The following is a 9873-nucleotide window of genomic DNA, read 5'->3' as shown; positions in this document are numbered from 1 at the left end:
AATGTAAGAAAAATCGGACTGTGTAAAAAATGTTTTTTACCATTAAAAAATACACGTGACATTTTAAAGAAACGTCACAGCTATTCAAAAAATTGTTCGTGTATTTCATAAAATGTTTATACGATTTAAGAAAATATTCCCGTAGTTTAACAAATGTTCATTTCTGTTACACAAATGTACAACTTGTATTTGGTAAAAAAAAAGTTACTGTGTATTCAAATAAATGTTCAAAAAAGTATTTGAAAAAAATGTACATTGTGCATTTGAAAAACTCTAAAGTGTACCGCAAGAATGTTTCACGTGTGCTCTAGAAATGCACATTGTGTACTAAAAAAGGACATGTGCAATTTTCTTTAATAAAAACCAAAAAAGAAACAAAAATAAAAGAAAAAACTGAAGAAAAACAAAAAAGCAAAAAAGCAAATTATGGCAAAAAAGAAAGAAAAAACAAAATAACCAATGAGGAAACAAAGAAAAACAATGCAAAATTAAGTAAAAATGAAAATTGTGGAAAACCAATGAAAAACAAATGAAACCAAAGAAAAAACCTAGAAAACCTGACCGAAGAAAACTGGTGGAAAAACAAATAAAGCAGGAGAAAAAATAAAATTAAAAGGGAAAACCGTACCTACAGAAACGTACAACATGCAGCGAAGGAACTTCTCTACTGGGCTGACCAGCTTAGTTATTTTTTATTAAGAATCGGTGCGGGCGACTTATAAGCCCTGTCGGGCAACAGGTGCGTCTATACCTTGCCTCAAAATATAATGCCGGTTATTGAAAACTATTCAAGCTATATTTAAAATTACATGATGAACATTTCCAAAAAATTGCTTATTTTTCTAATACCCAATGGACAGTTTTGAAGGACAAGATGAACTTTTTTTTTGAACTAGGAAACATGTTTGCTACAGGATGAACGATTTTTATATATAGAGTGAACAATGTTTTAGTACACGGACAACGAAATTTTCAATACACGGTGAGTATTTTATAATATGTGATAAACATTGTTTTAAATGTACAATGAAGCTATGAACCTCTTCAAAATACATGATCATCATTTCTTAATGTGTAATTAAAAAAAGAATTGGATGACAAGAAAAGGAAACGAAATGTGGAAAAAAAATACAAGATGAACCAAATAGTTCGCACAATTAGATGATGTATTGAAACTATAATGAAAAACTTGGAAAGAAAAAGAAAAGTAAAAAAAGAAAAGGAAAATGAGAAAAGAGAAATTTAAAAAAAAAAGAAAGAAGGGAAAACAATTGGAAAGAATAAAAACCATAGAAAAACATATTAGAAAATGAAACATAAACTCCAGATAAAAAATAACCTGTGAGTTCACTTCAGAAGCACATTATTTTAAACGAAGGCAAAAGTTTTGCCTCATCTCATTGATAAAGAAGGGGTTTGAAACATAGTTACGAGGACCATTACTCCTCCACAAATGGTCGAAACAAAAATGAATACTCTCGCGGCATGATCGAGGTAAATTTTTTTGCCCTCGCAAGAACCCAATATCTTGCTTCACTTTTTATCGAGGCGACCACCCCATGGGCATGGTCGATTTGCCCGGGAAAACCCTCGTATTCCTCTCTCTCTCTCCAAATCTCCCAGACCACCACCAACAACAGTGAAGCCTTCGCCTTACGCCTCTAGCCCGTGCCTAGAACCGTTCTCTCCCACCACTCGTCGACGGATGGCAAACCGGGCCAAGCATCGATCTCCAGCTCGTGCATACCCAACCAAAGTTTAACTCATGCCACACCCTGAGGGAGAACCTGCACTTGAATAGCGGGTGTGCCGCAGTCTCGGGCTCTCTCTTACAAAGTTGGCAAACACCACAGTTTGGTCACCCTCTCTTCTGTAGCCTATCCGCTATCCACACTCTGTTCTTGATTACCATCCAGGCAAAAAATTTGCATTTAGGAGGTGCCCAGTTATCCCCACACTAGTGATCTCATGCTAGTGGCGACGACACCAGCGAAGAGTGCCGTGTAGGCAGATGAGGCCGAGTAGATTGCCGAGGCTGTGAATTTCCAAGCAATGTCATCTGGGGCTCCCTCTGTGAGGTGAACCTGTTGAATTTTGCCCCATAGGACATGAAACTGTTGAAGGTGAAAAACACTGAGCCCATTGGAGATGTTGATTCTTTGTACCCACGTGTGGTTGTGCATGGCGTCGTGAACAGCGGCCCCTTTCCAGGCGGAAATCTAAAAAATGGCGCGCGTGATATCCTTAGGCTCCTCCCTCTCGAGCCATGGGGAATGCCAAAAAGGTGCCTTCCTTCGTCCCCGAGTGTGATGGTGGTGGCTACGTAGAAAAAATTATTGTCCATCTCCTCACAAGGGTTGCCGAGCCCAACCCACATCCTAAGGGGGTCCTTGTTGGGGAACGTAGTAATTTCAAAAAAAATCCTACGCACACGCAAGATCATGGTGATGCATAGCAACGAGAGGGGAGAGTGTGATCTACGTAGCCTTGTAGACCGACAGCGGAAGCGTTATGACAACGCGGTTGATGTAGTCGTACGTCTTCACAGCCCGACCGATCAAGCACCGAAACTACGGCACCTCTGAGTTTTAGCACACGTTCAGCTCGATGACGATCCCCGGACTCCGATCCAGCAAAGTGTCGGGGAAGAGTTCCGTCAGCATGACGGCATGGTGACGATCTTGATGTTCTACTGTCACAGGGCTTCGCCTAAGCACCGCTACAATATTATCGAGGATTATGGTGGAAGGGGGCACCGCACACGGCTAAGAATATGATCACGTGGATCAACTTGTGTCTAGGGGTGCCCCTGTCCCCGTATATAAAGGAGCAAGGGGAGGAGGTCGGCCGGCCCCTATTGGCGCGCCAGGAGGAGTCCTCCTCCTAGTAGGAGTAGGACTCCTACTAGGAGGGGGAAGGAAGTGGGGAGGGAGAAGGAAAGGGGGGCGCCGCCCCCCCTCTCCTAGTCCAATTCGGACCAGGGGGGAGGAGGCGCGCGGCCCACCCTGGTTGCCCCTCTCTCTCTCCACTAAGGCCCATATGGCCCATTACTTCTCCCGGTAGGGTTCCGGTAACCCTTCGGCTCTCCGGTTTTCTCCAAAATCACCCGGAACACTTCCGGTGTCCGAATATAGCCGTCTAATATATCAATCTTTATGTCTCGACCATTTCGAGACTCCTCGTTATGTCCGTGATCACATCCGGGACTCCAAACTAACTTCGGTACATCAAAACTCATAAACTCATAATATAACTGTCATCGAAACCTTAAGCGTGCGGACCCTACGGGTTCAAGAACAATGTAGACATGACCGAGACACGTCTCCGGTCAATAACCAATAGCGGAACCTGGATGCTCATATTGGCTCATACATATTCTACGAAGATCTTTATCGGTCAGACCGCATAACAACATACGTTGTTCCCTTTGTCATCGGTATTTTACTTGCCCGAGATTCGATCGCCGGTATCTCAATACCTAGTTCAATCTCGTTACCGGCAAGTCTCTTTACTCGTTTCGTAATACATCATCTCGCAACTAACTCATTAGTTGAAATGCTTGCAAGGCTTATGTGATGTGCATTACCGAGAGGGCCCAGAGATACCTCTCCGACAATCGGAGTGACAAATCCTAATCTCGAAATACGCCAACCCAACATGTACCTTTGGAGACACCTGTAGATCTCCTTTATAATCACCCAGTTACGTTGTGACGTTTGGTAGCACACAAAGTGTTCCTCCGGCAAACGGGAGTTCCATAATCTCATAGTCATAGGAACATGTATAAGTCATGAAGAAAGCAATAGCAACATACTAAACGATCGGGTGCTAAGCTAATGGAATGGGTCATGTCAATCACATCATTCTCCTAATAATGTGATCCCGTTAATCAAATGACAACACATGTCTATGGTTACGAAACATAACCATCTTCGATTAACGAGCTAGTCAAGTAGAGGCATACTAGTGACACTCTGTTTGTCTATGTATTCACACATGTATTTATGTTTCCGGTTAATACAATTCTAGCATGAATAATAAACATTTATCATGATATAAGGAAATAAATAATAACTTTATTATTGCCTCTAGGGCATATTTCCTTCAGTCTCCCACTTGCACTAGAGTCAATAATCTAGTTCACATCGCCATGTGATTCAACACTAATAGTTCACATCACCATGTGATTAACACCCATAGTTCACATTGTTATTTGACATATACCCAAAGGGTTTACTAGAGTCAGTAATCTAGTTCACATCGTTTATGTGATTAACACCCAAAGAGTACTAAGGTGTGATCATGTTTTGCTTGCGGGATAATTTTAGTCAACGGTCTGTCACATACAGATCCATAAGTATTTTGTGAATTCTATGTCTACAATGCTCTGCACGGAGGTACTCTAGCTAATTGCTCCCACTTTCAATATGTATCTAGATCGAGACTTAGAGTCATCCAAATTTGTGTCAAAACTTGCATCGACGTAACTTTTTACGACGAACCTTTTTGTCACCTCCATAATTGAGAAATATTTCCTTATTCCACTAAGGATAATTTTGACCGCTGTCTACACAGTGTAGGGTATACAACAGATCTGGTACACAGCATGGCATACTTTGTAGAATCTATGGCTGAGGCATAAGGAATGACTTTCATTCTCTTTCTATCTTCTGCCGTGGTCGGGCTTTGAGTCTTACTCAATTTCACACCTTGCAACACAGGCAAGAACTCTTTCTTTGACTGTTCCATTTTTAACTACTTCAAAATCTTGTCAAGGTATGTACTCATTGAAAAAACTTATCAAGCGTCTTGATCTATCTCTATAGATCTTGATGCTCAATATGTAAGCAGCTTCACCGAGGTTTTCTTTGAAAAAATCCTTCCAAACACTCATTTATGCTTTGCAGAATAATTCTACATTATTTCCGATCAACAATATGTCATTCACATATACTTATCAGGAATGTTGAAGTGCTCCCACTCACTTTCTTGTAAATACAAGCTTCACCGCAAGTCTGTATAAAACTATATGCTTTGATCAACTTATCAAAGCGTATATTCCAACTCCGAGATGCTTGCACCAGTCCATAGATGGATCGCTGGAGCTTGCATATTTAGTTAACACCTTTAGGATCGACAAAACCTTCTAGTTGCATCATATACAACTCTTCTTTAATAAATCCATTAAGGAATGCAGTTTTGTTTACCCATTTGCCAGATTTCATAAAATGTGGCAATTGCTAACATGATTCGGACAGACTTAAGCATGGATACGAGTGAGAAACTCTCATCGTAGTCAACACCTTGAACTTGTCGAAAACCTTTTTGCGACAATTCTAGCTTTGTAGATAGTAACACTACTATCAGCGTCCGTATTCCTCTTGAAGATCCATTTAATCTCAATGGCTCGCCGATCATTGGGCAAGTCAATCAAAGTCCATACTTTGTTCTCATACATGGATCTCATCTCAGATTTCATGGCCTCAAGCCATTTCGCGGAATCTGGGCTCATCATCGCTTCCTCATAGTTCGTAGGTTCGTCATGGTCAAGTAACATGACCTCCAGAACAGGATTACCGTACCACTCTGGTGCGGATCTCACTCTGGTTTGCCTAGGAGGTTCGGTAGCAACTTGATCTGAAGTTACATGATCATCATCATTAGCTTCCTTACTATTTGGTGTAGTAGTCACAGGAACAGATTTCTGTGATGAACTACTTTCCAATAAGGGAGTAGGTATAGTTACCTCATCAAGTTCTACTTTCCTCCCACTCACTTCTTTCGAGAGAAATTCCTTCTCTAGAAAGGATCCATTCAAAGCAACGAATATCTTGCCTTCGGATCTGTGATAGAAGGTGTACCCAACATTTTCTTTTGGGTATCCTATGAAGACGCACTTCTCCGATTTGGGTTTGAGCTTATCAGGTTGAAACTTTTTTACATAAGCATTGCAACCTCAAACTTTAAGAAACGACAACTTTGGTTTCTTGCCAAACCACAGTTCAGATTGTGTCGTTTCAACGGATTTAGATGGTGCCCTATTTAACGTGAATGTAGCTGTCTCTAATGCATAATCCCAAAACAATAGTGGTAGATCGGTAAGAGACATCATAGATCGCACCATATCTAATAAAGTACGGTTATGACGTCTGGACACACCATTACATTGTGGTGTTCCAGGTGGCATGAGTAGTGAAACTATTTCACATTGTTTTTAACTGAAGGCCAAACTCGTAACTCAAATACTCTTCTCTACGATCAGATCGTAGAAACTTTATTTTCTTGTTACGATGATTTTTCACTTCACTTTGAAATTCTTTGAACTTTTCAAATGTTTCAGACTTATGTTTCATCAAGTAGATATACTCATATCTGCTCAAATCATCTGTGAAGATCAGAATATAATGATACCTGTCGCGAGCTTCAATATTCATCGGACCACATACATCAGTATGTATGATTTCCAGCAAATCTGTTGCTCGCTCCATTGTTCCGAAGAACAGAGTCTTAGTCATCATGCCCATGAGGCATGGTTCGCAAGTATCAACTGATTCATAATCAAGTGATTCCAAAAGCCCATCAGCATGGAGTTTCTACATGCGCTTTACACCAATATGACCTAAACGGCAGTGCCACAAATAAGTTGCACTATCATTATTAACTTTGCATCTTTTGGTTTCAATATTATGATTATGTGTATCACTACGATCGAGATCCAACGAACTATTTTCATTGGGTGTGTAACCATATAAGGTTTTATTCATGTAAACAGAACAATAATTTATTCTCTTACTTAAATGAATAACCATATTACAATAAACATGATCAAATCATATTCATGCTCAACGCAAACACCAAATAACACTTATTTAGGTTCAACACTAATCCCGAAATTATAGGGAGTGTGCGATGATGATCATATCAACCTTGGAACCATTTCCAACACACATCGTCACTTCACCCTTAACTAGTCTCTGTTTATTCTGCAACTCCCGTTTCGAGTTACTAATCTTAGCAACTGAACTAGTATCAAATACTGAGGGGTTGCTATAAACACTAGTAAAGTACACATCAATAACATGTATATCAAATATACTTATGTTCACTTTGCCATCCTTCTTATCCGCCAATCACTTGGGGTAGTTCCGCTTTCAGTGACCAGCCCCTTTGCAGTAGAAGCACTTAGTCTCAGGCTTAGGACCAAACTTGGGCTTCTTCACTTGAGAAGCAACTTGCTTGCTGTTCTTCTTGAAGTTCCCCTTCTTCCCTCTGCCCTTTTCTTGAAACTAGTGGTCTTGTCTACCATCAACACTTGATGTTTTTCTCGATTTCTACCTTCGTCAATTTCAGCATTACGAAGAGCTTGGGAATCGTTTCCGTTATCCCTTGCATATTATAGTTCATCACGAAGTTCTACTAACTTGGTGATGGTGACTAGAGAATTCTGTCAATCACTATTTTATCTGGAAGATTAACTCCCACTTGATTCAAGCGATTGTAGTACCCAGACAATCTGAGCACATGCTCACTGCTTGAGCGATTCTCCTCCATCTTTTAGCTATAGAACTTGTTGGAGACTTCATATCTCTCAACTCGGGTATTTGCTTGAAATATTAACTTCAACTCCTGGAACATCTCATATGGTCCATGACGTTCAAAATGTCTTTGAAGTCCCGATTCTAAGCCATTAAGCATGGTGCACTAAACTATCAAGTAGTCATCATATTGAGCTAGCCAAACGTTCATAACGTCTGCATCTGCTCCTGCAATAGGTCTGTCACCTAGCGGTGCATCAATGACATAATTCTTCTGTGCAGCAATGAGGATAAACCTCAGATCACGGATCCAATCCGCATCATTGCTACTAACATCTTTGAACTTAGTTTTCTCTAGGAACATATCAAAATAAACACAGGGAAGCAACAACGCGAGCTATTGATCTACAACATGATTTGCAAAATACTACCAGGACTAAGTTCATGATAAATTTAAGTTCAATTTAATCATATTACTTAAGAACTCCCACTTAGATAGACATCCCTCTAATCCTCTAAGTGATCACGTGATCCAAATCAACTAAACCATGTCCGATCATCACGTGAGATGGAGTAGTTTCATTGGTGAACATCACTATGTTGATCATATCTACTATATGATCCACGCTCGACCTTTCGGTTCCGTGTTCCGAGGCCATATCTATATATGCTTGGCTCGTCAAGTATAACCTGAGTATTCCGCGTGTGCAACTGTTTTACACCCATTCTATTTGAACGTAGAGCCTATCACACCCGATCATCACATGGTGTCTCAACACGAAGAACTTTCGCAACGGTGCATACTCAGGGAGAACACTTCTTGATAATTAGTGAGAGATCATCTTAAAATGCTATCGTCAAACTAAGAAAAATAAGATGTATAAAAAGATAAACATCATATGCAATCAAAATATGTGACATGATATGGTGATCATCATCTTGCGCCTTTGATCTCTATCTCCAAAGTACTGTCATGATCTCTATCGTTACCGGCATGACACCATGATCTCCATTATCTTGATCTATATCAATGTGTCGTCACATGGTTGTCTCACCAACAATTTCTCTTGCAACTATTGCTATCGCATAGCGATAAAGTAAAGTAATTATTTGGTGCTTGCATCTTATGCAATAGAGAGATAACCATAAGGCTTTTGCCAGTTGCCGATAACTTCAACAAAACATGATCATCTCATACAACAACTTATATCTCATCACGTCTTGACCATATCACATCACAACATGCCCTGCAAAAACAAGTTAGGCGTCCTCTACTTTGTTGTTGCAAGTTTTACGTGGCTGCTATGGGCTTAAGCAAGAACCAATCTTACCTACGCATCAAAACCACAACGATAGTTTGTCAAGTTGGTGCTGTTTTAACCTTCGCAAGGACCGGGCGTAGCCATACTCGGTTCAACTAAAGTTGGAGAAACTGACACCCGCCAGCCACCTGTGTGCAAAGCACGTCGGTAGAACCAGTCTCACGTAAGCGTACGCGTAATGTCGGTCCGGGCCGCTTCATCCAACAATACCGCCGAACCAAAGTATGACATGCTGGTAAGCAGTATGACTTATATCGCCCACAACTCACTTGTGTTCTACTCGTGCATATAACATCAACACATAAAACCTGGGCTCTGATACCACTGTTGCGGAACGTAGTAATTTCAAAAAAAATTCCTACGCACACGCAAGATCATGGTGATGCATAGCAATGAGAGGGGAGAGTGTGATCTACGTACCCTTGTAGACCGACAGCGGAAGCGTTACGACAACGCGGTTGATGTAGTCGTACGTCTTCACGGCCCGACCGATCAAGCACCGAAACTACGGCACCTCCGAGTTTTAGCACACGTTCAGCTCGATGATGATCCCCGGACTCCGATCCAGCAAAGTGTCGGGGAAGAGTTCTGTCAGCACGATGGCGTGGTGACGATCTTGATGTTCTACCGTCGCAGGGCTTCGCCTAAGCACCGCTACAGTATTATCGAGGATTATGGTGGAAGGGGGCACCGCACACGGCTAAGAATATGATCACGTGGATCAACTTGTGTCTAGGGGTGCCCCCTGCCCCCATATATAAAGGAGCAAGGGGAGGAGGCCGGCTGGCCCCTATTGGCGCGCCAGGAGGAGTCCTCCTCCTAGTAGGAGTAGGACTCCTACTAGGAGGGGGAAGGAAGTGGGGAGGGAGAAGGAAAGGGGGGCGCCGCCCCCCCTCTCCTAGTCCAATTCGGACCAGGGGGAGGAGGCACGCGGCCCACCCTGGTTGCCCCTCTCTCTCTCCACTAAGGCCCATATGGGCCATTACTTCTCCCGGTAGGATTCCGGTAACCCTCCA

The sequence above is a fragment of the Triticum dicoccoides genome, chromosome 5A, assembly GCF_002162155.2.
Source record: "Triticum dicoccoides isolate Atlit2015 ecotype Zavitan chromosome 5A, WEW_v2.0, whole genome shotgun sequence".
Lineage (NCBI taxonomy): Eukaryota > Viridiplantae > Streptophyta > Magnoliopsida > Poales > Poaceae > Triticum > Triticum dicoccoides.
Note: the sequence above shows the minus strand (reverse complement) of the source record.